At 52.2% G+C, this 12815-nt stretch overlaps 1 protein-coding gene across 1 annotated transcript in view; it reads left to right on the top strand.

Moving 5' to 3' along the window:
• Window positions 1–12815, top strand: part of ADARB2 (adenosine deaminase RNA specific B2 (inactive)) — a 395148-nt gene that overhangs the window by 143346 nt on the left and 238987 nt on the right. The gene's annotated exons all lie outside the window — the stretch shown is intronic.

The following is a 12815-nucleotide window of genomic DNA, read 5'->3' as shown; positions in this document are numbered from 1 at the left end:
CCGACTTAATGGGCAGAAAGACCCCTGTAAGGGATTGCCCTCTGTCTTAGAGGTGAGACACGGACAGCCGCTGCTACATTTTCTGCAGGGACTTGGGTAGCGAGCTGGTGTGTGAGGGCCGTGTGTTCCTCTGCAGGGGCGCTGTGCATCTCCCCTGTTCTACTGAAGGACAAGACACAGACAGACACACAGGTCTTTCAACCTCTGAGTTGCAGGTGGCAATTTTAGAGCTGGGAAGGGAATTGATCACTCCATCCCCATGTGGGAATCCTGCACCCCTGTTTGCCTCTGCCTGGGATTGGACTGGGGTGAGGGGGGAGAAGGAGAAGGAGGAGCCGAGGTTAGAATTGCCCTTGGGTCTGAGTGACAGTTGAGGGTCCAGTTGTTGCAGGACAGGGACGTTTCTCCTAAGTGGAGGCTGCAGTTATAAATGCATGAATCCATGCCCGGGCAAGTTAAACAACTGTACGAGGCTTAATGATTCAAACATCAAGTGCTTCAGGGAACTGAGCAGATGCCCACGAGGCTGTCCAGATGTGCCTTACTCAGGATACTTGGGGACACCTTTGGGGACCAGGCATGCGGGTGCTGTGCTGGATGCCGTTAGTGTTTTGTCGTTGCTTTTGTAGAGCATAGTGTAGTTGGCCGTCACCCATCCCTCCCCACCTCCTGATGCCTCCCCAACACCCATGAGGAGGTAACACCATCTTGTTGCTATGGCAACAGGGTCTCCATGGATGGGAGAGAACCCTTCCTGGCCAAGAGCAGCCTTCTTCATAAAGGAGAAGGAGGAGAACAGGGAGAAGAAAGAATTCAGCCTGAGGGACAAAAATCTCTCCAGAACATCCCATTTGCTACCAGCATTCATTCACTGAGATTTCTTGGCATGCAAGGAAAGCCATTCTCCTTGTCTTTATACGGATCTTAATTTGCTTTTCTTTATATTGATCCCAAAGTATCTGTTGTTTATCTTGAGGGAATTGAAAATATTGCCCAAATGTCCAAAGCTTAATTGACTTCAATCATCTTCAAATACCTTTAAATGTATGAAAGATAGAAAATGAGAGTGAGCTGCAGTACACATGCAGCCTTTGAGAAGTCATACTTGCTAGTCATAGCGAGTGTGTTTGGTTCAGAAAGTATCTTTATGGTGTCACCGGTACTCCGTGTGCAGCAAGGAGTGATGGTGACAGCACTACACATGGTCTTCAGATTGGACACCTCAATATACTGATACCTCAACATCCTGGAGGCAAACACTGAGAGACAGTGGGAGAGAAAAGAGCTGATTTTTCACCCCCTGTAATTGGGGATTTTCTAGAAGTTAACTCACTGAGCCTCCTGAACGTCCTAGGGACAGTCAGAGTCCTCGTCTAAAATGTGTGTGTGTGTGTGTGTGTGTGTGCACGCGTGCTTTCTATGTACATGCACATGTATCCACATATATAGTATAAACACCGCATGGTACATAGACTCTGTATGTTGTATAAGCTCTACATGCCATACAGCCCCTTTGCCATACAGACTGCATGTCGTGGAGCCTTTACACACTGTGCGTACATTGGATTGTGCATGCAAGACCCAGGCTGCACTCACCCTTCTCATAGCCGCCTGCCAGCTCTGACTTCATGCAAAGCCCAGACCTGGGCGGGAAGTTCCTGAGCTTGCTGCACTGGCAGCAAGCTGTGCCCCATCTCCTGGCCCATGCAGGACGGCTCCACAATGCACAGACGCCATCATGACACAAACCATGAGCCCCAGGCCATCAACTTCATGCTCTTCCTTCTACTGCAAGTCTTGCATCCAACAGAGCTGTTGGTGGGCTCCTCGAAACACTGCAAAGCCCCACTTTGCGAGAGATACGTTCTTAAAATAAAGACAAAATTTACTTGAATGGGCAACTTGCACCTTCCACTACAGATGAGACACTCCTGTTGTTGGCACAGCCTCACCCAGCACCCCCTCTTTATGAAGGACAGATGATGAATGCTAGTTCCTGATCATTCAGATCTCAGGCCAAATATTCCCATCACATCACTTGTCAGAGATACTTTTATTTCAAAATCTCCCATCATCCATTGAAGAATAAAGTTGGTGACAATTTATCTTCCTTCTGATGCCAACGTTTCTTTTCCCGTGTGACATGTGCTCATCAGCAGGGGTTCGCTGGCACCACGGATGTGCCAGGACTAAATAAATGCACAGGGGACAGCATCATCTGTGCCGCTGGGATGTCTACACTATCCTTTAATTAAGTTTGAGAGATTTAGTGCTTTAATTGATCTCCTTTTAGATACAATGAGCTATCAAAAATGGGATACTAAATAACAGCTCCTTTGTCTGCGAGTGCTGTTAAAAGGAGTAGGGAGCTATTTTAAAATGTGTTTTCAGCATATTGACTGTGGGAGCAAACCCTGGGCTGGCTCTATACACCCACCTCGAGGGCATCTCCTTTTAGAGTCTGAAGGGCTGAACGGAGACAGAGAGGACCCGAGTGTCGGCTGCTCAGCCTTCCGCATCTGACTCGCATTTTTCCAGCTATGAATGCCACCATCCTACACACTTGGAGTCCAGAGACAAAAGCGACCCACATCGCATACACACTCGGCCCTGAGGTCCCGACTGCTCCAGCTTCCAGCAGGATGGGGTGCTCACCTCCCAATGTCACCAGGGCTGCAACAGTCCAGCGACCAAACCCCAAGTTAAAAACATGAGTTGGGTGAGTCTTCTTGCTGCAGGGCTAACACATGTTCCAGTCAGGGACATTTCTTCTGAGACCTGCAGGGGTGCATCCGTCCTCCTAGGATCGTTCACAAGGCAGTCGGGCCAGGTGGCTGTGGGTGCTGCTGCTCTCAAGCTCCCTCGTGGCAGAAACTGGCTTTATTTATATTATATTTCTGACCATGCCAACTACTGAGAACTTCTCTTTGCTTCCCAGGTGAACACACCTTCCCAAATTAGGACCCCAGATCTTCCTTTAGGGACAAGAAGAAGGCACATGCCAACCAGGAAGGAGGACTAGGAAATGGAGTCCTGTTTCCTCCTTTTACTGCTGTTGGGAAAGAGGCCTTGATTTGGTTCTCAGCTTTAAAAAGAAAACATCAGAGCTGCCACACTCAGATAACATCCAGTCTGTCTGCTACACCTCTAATTATCAGTCTGCCTTCTGGGTAAAATGGTACGATTCAATTATTGGTTTTTGTTCACTTGTCAGCTGCAAAAAAAAAAAATTATCACTGCTTTCAAAGCAGCTAAAAGAACAGAAATTTTGCAAATTGCTTTCTCACTGTAGTTACTTCAGACCTGGTACCTCTCTGCCGAATGTCAGATATTGCATAACGTGGGGCTGCCTACAAGCCGTACTTAGTGTAGCTGTTTCAATGACTTGTTTTACATTATGTAATTTTACTGAAATGATTTCTTTTGTCACCCCTTTATTTGCAGCTCACTCTGACACTTCCCACTCATCATGTAAAATATACGTTTGATCCACCCTTGTAAATATAAGCAAAATTGTCAAACAGGAGTGTGTCACTTTAATCTCTCTGTGAGGTGAAGGCACAGCAGCTCTCCCAGGTGCGGTGACAGCAGGTCCCATAAGGCTGTGGCCTCTTTTACGCCCAGCTTCCTCTTCACTTTTCAATTGGGTGTGTTTCTTCAGTTTTAGAGAAATGGGGCCCGAACAGTTAGCATTGTCCCAGTGACATGGTACACACAGCTCTCGGGCTGCCAGGCCAAGTGTCCTGCCTTCTGTAACCCACTGCCGGGTAGACATGGGCAGCGGGTGATGTATCCGTACCAAGCGCGACCAAGCGCAAGGCATAGGGGAGGCAGCACTGTGACCGTTAGTGAGGAAGACGTAGCCAGGATTTCACGCTCAGCATCCAGGTTTTCCGACAACACACGTGGGAAGTGACGGCACTGTTCCACTGCTGAACCAAGGCCAAGCTGGCCTCGGCCACTCTGGGCACCCATCACTCCTGCAGCTGGCAACTATGGAACAGGTCAAGAAAAATCCCCACACAGCTCTGTCCAGAGGCAGATGCTCTGGCATGGTCGGCAATGTCATTTCATTATTTTAGCCCCAAATGTCCTTGGGGGGGCCTGTCCCGTGGCTTCTGTGACATGTTCAGTGCCTCCATGCATCACTGACACGGGTCAAAGTGCTCAGATTGGACCACTTAGCTGACCTGCTCTCACGGTAACCGCTGTTGGCATTTCTGAAAACACTTCCAATTAAACAGAAAAAGAGCAGGGGGACAGTTTTGATTTCATTTTGCTCAGGATAATTTAAGGACAAAGAGTTTCCCAGTCTTCAAAGTCAGAGTCCTGGTCCCATGACTTCAGGTGTTTATGAAATAAACACATAAGAGGGATGTGTTAGGCTGTTAAGACTGACCCAGCAGCAGTGTGGAGCAGCGCCTACGTTGGGGGTGGGGGGACTGGAAGAGGGGAAGGGGACGGAGGGAGGGGAGCTGTCATTAGCAGACTGCATTTTTAGTAGGTTCCACCAGCTGGTTGTGGAGTGACCCTAGGTGACCAAGGGAAAAGCAGCCTGAGGGTTGCAGAGTGGTGACATGCTGGGGTGCAGCTCAGCTGCTGTGACAGAACAGCCCAGACTGGGGCTTAAACAACACACATGTACTCCTCACCGTTCTGGAGGCTGGACGTCTGAGGTCAGGCTGGCAGTGTGGTGGGCTCTGGTGAGGGCTCTCTTCCTGGCTTGCAGGCAGCCACCTTCTCGCTGTGTCCTCACCTGGTAGAGAGAGACCTCTGGTGTCAGTTCCTATAAAGGTGCTAACGCCATCATGGGGGCCTACCTCATGACTTCCCCTAACCCTAATCACCTCCCAGAGGCCCCACCTCCAGATACCGTCTTGGTGGGGGTTAGGGCTTCAACACATGTATTTAGGGACACAGTTCAGTCCACAGCACATGGCTTGAGCCAGCCACACCTCAGTCCTTTCACTGTAAGGCCAGCCCAGAATCCTGGGCTGCTGTGCCTGAATCTTTCCATTTTCTTTCTACTGGTAAAGACCAGGATTCTAAGCCTTCCAGGAAACCATGAGAGTTGGCACTTGCTTCCATTTGGATTAAGAGACAAAAGCCTGGGGGGGAAGACTGTGTTCCACCACAGGGATGCCTGGTCCTGTGGCTGTGGCCCCATGCTGCCCTCCCACCATGACAGCTCAGGGTTTGACTCCCCCTGACTGGTAGGGATGAGGCATGAGACAAGGACATGCATCCATTCAGCCAGCCTGGAGGGGATGTCACCTCTTATTGGGAGGCTGCAGGTACACAGGGCCAGAGATGTGTTGGAAACCTGGGCGAAGGTGCGGTGACAGCTTGAATTATGTTGACAGACTCCCCTCAAAGGGAAAGCAAGTGTCATGCCAGGGAGATGAAACATGCGTCACTGTCACCTTCTTCACAGAACAAATGAATGGCCTAGAATCTTGCCATCAGCGACATGGCCGTCTGGGGAGAAATGCAAGAGTTGAGTTTGATGTTATAAATCACCATAATTTGTTACAATTTCCAAAGACAAATATGACAGGGTGGAATTACTTTGCAGCTCTGAGGCAGTCATTTGCAGAAGCCATAAAGTGCCAGGATAAATCTGAGGACAAGATATATTTAATCTGAGGGAAGAGAGCACGGTATCAGCTCGGTCTAGTGTGTTTACCCAGAACTTAGACGCACGGAGGCCGAGAAGTTATCAGAAGCTCAATTCGTTTCACCTGCGAATCGGACCAATTTTGGGGGAAACGTTACGAACCGTCAGGAGGCGTCCTACTCAAGGCTTCTCATGTAGGGAAGGGAAAAGCCTGACTTCTCTGACACCCGGGGTGTTGTGGCCCCAGGGTCCCGTGGGGTGTCGCCATGACGAGTGGGAGCAGGAAGATGAGTGTCCCATCTTGTCAGAACCTCAGCTTGTCATCGCTGGCAGATGGAGATCTGGGTCTGATTGTGTCACACGTTCATCTGTCCACACGGTCCTCCCAGCTCTGGCACCCCGCTCCCCAGCTGCCATCATGTCGTGCCCCGATCAGTGATGGGACTGCACACATAGTAACAATTCCTGGAGACAGATGAGAGACACGGGCCGGAGCAGGCACCGATGAAGGCAGCACCTAGGGGCCGGCTTCCGACCACCACGAAGGACCGGCTCCTCCTACACTCTAAGAACCTGGCGCTTTGACCGGCCAGTGCCAGGGCCTTGGCTCGGTTCCTGGTGGCTCTGAGCCCCTGACCGACCCTGCCTCAGCCTCCCTTTGACTGTGCTGTCACATAGGCACGGAAAGCATAGACCTACAAGAATGTGCTCCTTCTGTCTCTCACAGGACAGGGAAGATATTTAAAAAGACGGGGAAACACTTGCACACTGCCCCCCACCCCCAAACAGCAGGAGTTTGCAGAGTCAAAGCAGCTATGAAAATAGAGAAGCAATAGCAGCTCTGGCTACAGAGCTTTGCAGAACATGTGGACATCAAGGACATGGACAAGCATGGGGTGCCAACGTCACTGAGATAGAATCTGTGGCCCCCCTGTCCCCTACGGGTCAGGGGAGTGAACAGTTCTGGGGTTCCATGGGGCCTGTGCCCTGGTGAGACTGGAGCATTGCAGAACTTAGAACCTGTACTAAAATATACGGGTCTTTCCAGATGACCACCATGCCTTCTCGGTGTCCCTCAGCCCATTCTGGACGCCCAGACCATCAGTAGGCATCGCACGTACCCTTCAGTCTTCAAACAGTTGGGAGAACTCAGGGGGTTAGTGAAAGCCCGTGTTGCCCTTGGGCCTCCAAGAACCCTGGGGTTCCCAGTCCAAGAGAAATCCAGGTTACTGGGAGAGGTGAAACTTAATCAATTGATCATAAGCAAGTGCTCTCCAGGGACCGACTACTTCTAAAGTAGCCATCGCCAAATTTTTGAAAGCTCTTTATTGAAATATGAGATAAGAAAAGGGTATTAGTAAGTGTGGCAAGACCTGCCCCGCTCAGTATGCCCACAGACCTTCGTGTGCTGGCCTTATGTGCCAACACCCCCATGTTTATCTCGCTCTGAGGAGGGTGTGCGTTCTGTCACAGGCTTGCGGGACCTGCTTCTGTTTCCACCCACCCTGGGGCTCTAGTCCTAAGTTCCCACACCTCCTGGGACTGCACAGCTTCCATTGCCTCGTGTCTCCATGCTATCTCCGTTCTCCCCAGCCTGAAAACGTCCCTCTAGCAAACCTTCTTCTGGACTTGGGAGCTCGTGGGTTCTTCCCACCTTTTCCTTCCAAGCTGAGTTCCTTAAAAGACCAGAGATGGAATCTGCCCACCGTCCTGTCCACTCTTCAAATGACTGACACTGGTTCCCACCCCAACCGGACCCGTTGCTCCCCTGAGGAGGTTGCCAGCCACCCTTCCTGAGGCCAGCCCGGCACACGGGGTCAGATGAGAGTGCTCTGCTGACCCCAGGACCATGAGGTCCCCACTGCGACTCCATGCCTTTCATTCTTCAAGTCCTTTTCCCCAGAGATTCTGCCCGTCTGTCCATCCTTCCTGCCCCCCAGCCACTCCTGCTCATGGTGGTGTTTTCTCCGTCAGGGGCTCCTTGCTGCTTCCTCAGAATCTGTGTCTCTAATTGCCAACTCCAGGCTGGGGGTCCCTCACCCATGTGTGTGTTGGGCTCTGCTCTGGCCTCACTTTGTCCATGGTGGCCATGTGCCCAAATGTCCCAGCTGCACGCTTCCGTCACATAACTTGCAGAACTGCCTCTACCTGCTTTCCATTGGGCACACAGAGTCTGGGACAGTGGGTGCTGTTTTCTCAGGGTTCCACTCAGAGGGCTGTGTGAACTGTCCGCCTGAGGTCGTGCCCTTCACTGCCAGGGGACAGCTCCCATGTGCCACGCTCCTGACCTCCCTCTGTGGCCTGTCTTCCTGTGACAACAGCACCTAGCTAATGCCTAACTGGTAAAGCAGGCAGATGCCTGGGAGCCAGTGTGTCATCTTTCCAGCACTGAGGCTTTCAGACATTTGCCCCAATGAGCATGTTGACCCACAGCCACCCTAGCTGGTCTGAGGCATCTGCAGGCCTGACTGCTGGGATTCAGCTGCCCAGCTTTCTGGTGAATGGCATGAAGTGACAGACTGGTTAGTGGCACAGACCCTGGGAGGGGGACTGTGCTGGACTCTGATCCCGTCACTTACTGAGTGTGAATCCTGAGCTGTGCATGACTTCCGGAGCCTCAGGTCCAAGGTAATAAGCGTGGTAGTGCCTGTGATCCTTCTACATGGTCTCTGGTGGTTTTCTTCCCCTCAAACCCATTGACCCAGAGAAATACAACCAAATGTTGATCTGACCGCACCACTTTCCTGCTCGAAATACTCTCTGAACCCTGGGCCTCTGTTCAACCTGACCCTAAGGAAACATTTCAGCTTTCAGTCGTCACTGCTAGCATTTGGGTATGGCCTCGTGTCACCCTGGCCCAGTCACCCTGGCTTTCCTGAGCCAGCAGTGTCTGAGGGATGACGTGCTGATGGCCCTGCCCAGGGGCTTTGCTGAACCCCTGGGGCTGTGTGTCCTGACAGGTCCCAGCTCTGTTTCAGACATGGTGTCTCACCGCCCTGTCGGGGAAGTGGCCTGTCCTCGTTTGGCCTTGGAAGTTTTGGCCCAAGCTGACATGCACCGGGTGCCACCTGGATGGGTTCATGATCCCACCCATGACACCTGCCACACTCACTGTGGACTGAGAGGGCAGGGGCAGTGCCGTCCCATTTGATTGCGTGGCATTAAAGGGTTTCTGCAGAGTAATCCAGAAAAGCTAGCACTATTGAGCAAGGTCGCCCTCTCTGGCCCACCCAGGCTCGCCTGGGCATTTGTCCCCCTCTGAGAGCAGTCACCAGCTAATGTCCCCACCTCCCAGCCAAGCCACAGCCCCAGTCATCACCGGCCTGTCACTCACAGCTGGGCCCACTCACTGTGTGTGTCCTTCACTTAGATGAACCCATGCAGCCTCTCTCAGGAGGGGCACTGAGGCAGAGGCAGCCTGGACCGGGGTTCCCGGCCGGTGACAGGGGCTGCGGCTCGAGGTGGGAGCAGCAACAGAAATGGACGTCCTCTGTTTCCTGGCACTGGAAGTAACCTTAAGTCTGGAAGGTCCCCTGGGATGATCTGTGTCCCCATGTTCCTAAGGAAATCTATACAAAATACCAAAAATGGCAAACAAACAAACAAACAAAAACCAACCAGGAGCTGAGCTCAGAGCTGGCAGAAGCCTGGGAGGGGCCACGACGGTCCTGGAAGGTCAAAGCAGATTTGGAGTTTAGACGTGTTCTGTTTTCAGCGAGAGGGCTGACATTGGAGGCAGAAGAAAAGGGCGGTGTTTCAGACAAGTATGGGCGTGGTGGCCAGCACCCCCGACCTGCGGCTGGACCCTGGCTTTACTGCAGCCCAGCTCCTCCTTCACACACGACCTCGCTGCTAAGACAGCAGCTCTGCGGTGTCCCCAAGCAGCGGGGTGCCACCGTGGGCATGGGCGGCTGCTGATGGGGCACCTGAGCCTGGGAAGGCCCTCCTCCCCATCCTGCCTGGGAGGTGCAGGCCGCTGTCCCCCCTCACACTCCCCACCAGGACCCCCAAAAACCCCAGCGTCCCACAGGTCACTGGCTCAGCCTGAAGAACTAATTTGGTTGATACTCCTGCTGCTGGTGGTCCAGAAAGTCAGGTCACCTCCAGGCTGGGCAGGGTGGGGGAGAGAGTCCATAAGAGGCAGAGGGACTGAAGCGAGACCGACAGACTCCTGGAACTCAGCAAAACAGCAGCATGTCTTGGACTTCTCAGCCTCCATCAGCGCGTGAGCCAACTCCTCAGAGCAACTGTATCCACAGACAAGAACCCCTGCAGATGCTCTGGGCAGAAAACAGCAGCAGAACACAGGATTTTCTGGGTTCCATCGCCCCTAAGGCCATCTGACACAGACACTGCCTTGGACAGGGCCTTGCGGGTCCACAAGACAGACCACAGGAGGGCACGTCACCACGTGGAGACAGTGGCTGTGCCTTAATGGGGCCAAGGAGGCCATTGCTCACCCAAGGTCAGGACAGGAAGTAGTATGGGGAGAGCTGATCCTGTCTCGAGGGCAGTGAGGGTGAAGAGCTGTTCGATGCTGAGTGTGTTGGTTTCTTAGAAGAAAGAAAACAGAACAGGGATTAGCGCTCAGCCTGGCACTGTGGAGGGGAAGCCACCACCCACACACAGTCAGGGCAAGGCGCACGGGTGACGTAAGGCGCTGCCTGCAGAAAGCACACTGTGTGAGCAGCCTTAACTGGGGACAGAGCCCAGCGGTGTTTTGCTCTAATTCCAGTTGCAGACGTGAAGTATTTGGTGTCAATTTGCAGTCTGAGACACTATGGAATGTGTTTTGAAAACAGCATGCAGAAAACACACAGCTGGAAGGAATCTGCAGTGACACTGGAAACCAGATGTGGATTTTGATGGAAATCCACATTTTGAGGAAGAAAACTTGGATTTGAAACATGTTCGCACTGCTCGCTCTAGCAGTGACCAGCCGGCAGCGTTACCACCTCCATGAACAGAATGCTGCATTGAGTTGCAATCGTGGAATAGTATAGATCTGTGGTCCACGTCGGAGCCAGACAGAGGAGTTTTAGTCTAGGAACTGTAAACAGTCAGGTCCAGCTGTCCTCTGGGAGGCTGGTTACGCCTGTCACCTGAGGTACACGACAGCCTCCTTGCTAGTTCTGCCCTGTAAGGACAGATGTGTAAAGTAAGCAGAGCTGTCTCGGGAGGGCAGGACCTACTCATTCATTGGCTCACTCTGTGGTCATAGTAACGCCCTGCCATGGAGAGCCCACCTGAGCCAGGCTTCAACCAGTTATTATCATGTGATGACCACTTCGAAGGCCTCCAGTTCAAGGGTTTGACCTAAATAACAGGACGAGAAGGTCAGGAAAGGTGAGGAAGTGACAACTGACTTGGGACCTAAGGAATGAGCAGGACTCAGACAGGTGAAGAGGAGTGTGGAGCTGTGCAAAGGCCCTGAGTCAGAAGTGGACACGATGAGCAGGACGGGAAGACGAGGGGGTGTGACAACAGATGCATCTGGGGAGTCTGGCGCTCCCTCACTGCACAGGACCTCGCAGATCTCAGAAGGAAATCAACATAAGAGAACAGTGCCCTCTGAAGGGCTCTGAGTAGAAGGGCGTCACCCTTCAGTTTGTGATGAGAAAAGCCCGTCTGGCCACATCACGAAGAGCAGACCAAGGTGAGGTCATCTCAGTTGGCAAACAGCTGGGGGCCCCTGAGGGACCAGGTGAGCTGGTACCTGGATGGGGACGGTAGAGATGAGATGGAGAAACAGTTCCAGAGACAGAGACAAAGTGGGTTCTTCGGGACCTGGGCGATCAGAGAAAAGAGGGTGTTAAGTGACTACGAGTGACTGTGGGCTGTGGAGACTAGGTGAAGAAAACGAGGAAGAGAGGAAGACCGGGCGTGGGATGCCTGCGCTGCACAGATCATGCAAGGTGAGAGCAGAGCGATAGCTGCACCTGGTGTCAGGAAGGAGGTCATCGGTGGCCTCTGAGGGTGACGCTTTAGTATGGTCATGAGGCAGAGTCCCAGTGCGGTGGCTGACACGTCAGCAGAGATGAGGAAAGGTGGGGGACAGTGACAGCAGGTGGCTCCCAGGTGATCAGTTAGAGCCCAGTCTCGACCTTGGCACCATTGAATTTGGGGACAGATAATTCTTTGGCTACTGGAGGCCATTCCTGTGTGCTTTAAGATGTCTATCAGCACCGCTGACCTCTACCCTAGATGTCAGGAGCACCCCTCAAGTTGTGACAAGCACATCTGTCTCCAGACATTGTCAGATGTCCCTGGAGAACTACCCCTGCCATCGAAGCTGCAGAGTTAGAGGAAGGTGAGGTGTCAGATAAGTGTTGTAATTTTTTAATGGGAGAGCTTGAAAATGTTCAAAGTCTGGCGCTAAGGATGCAGTTGGGGGAAGAATATAGAAGAGTGAAAGAGAGGCCATATCCCACCTGAGAAGGTGGGGTCCTGGAGCTCACAGAACCTGGGGCTCACACTGGCCCATGCAGGGGGCAGGTCCTGTAGCAACAGAGGCGAGATGGCAGAGGTGGGCAGGTTTGACAGGTCGGTGCTGGCTGCCACGGGCTCGGGGTCCCCAGATCGCCCCCTCCACGTAAGGGGGGGCTGGGACACAGTTACAGCACATCCAAGATAGGAGAAAAGAGGGTGTTAAGTGACTACGAGTGGGAACATGTTCTGCAGAGCCTGTGAGGAGAGCCTTGCAAGGTGGCACAGAGAGGACAGCCGTGGTCCCTTGGCTTCCCACAGTCTCAACCACTTCAAAGGTGACAACCTGTGCACCCAAAACCATCTGGTGCAGAGTCCTGGTGTGGCAAAGAGAGGGCTGTGAGGACCAGAAATCCGCAGGCTGCAGGACAGGGCCACAGGGACCCAGATGAGACTCTACGTGGGACAACACGCCACTAGCTAAACGTGATTTCAAAGCCCTATTCTGTACGTTGTTCAAGCATTGAGGAAAACCGTTTTCCTCTCAGGCTTGTTTTGTCTCATTCTGCTGTTCGCCTCCTGACCAAATGTAGCAACAGCTCCCCTATATGACGTGCATAACGCTCTCCTATATATAATGTGCACCCACGTTTTTGGCCCAAAATTTCAGGGGGAAAAAATCTTTCATTTTAATTTTTTTAATTCAAATTTGTATTTGTTTACATTTAAGTACTTTTTTCGTATTCTAAAGGAATTTTAGCATTTATTTTTT

The sequence above is a fragment of the Rhinolophus ferrumequinum genome, unplaced genomic scaffold (assembly GCF_004115265.2).
Source record: "Rhinolophus ferrumequinum isolate MPI-CBG mRhiFer1 unplaced genomic scaffold, mRhiFer1_v1.p scaffold_109_arrow_ctg1, whole genome shotgun sequence".
Lineage (NCBI taxonomy): Eukaryota > Metazoa > Chordata > Mammalia > Chiroptera > Rhinolophidae > Rhinolophus > Rhinolophus ferrumequinum.
Note: the sequence above shows the minus strand (reverse complement) of the source record. Positions and strands in the feature narration are given on the sequence as shown.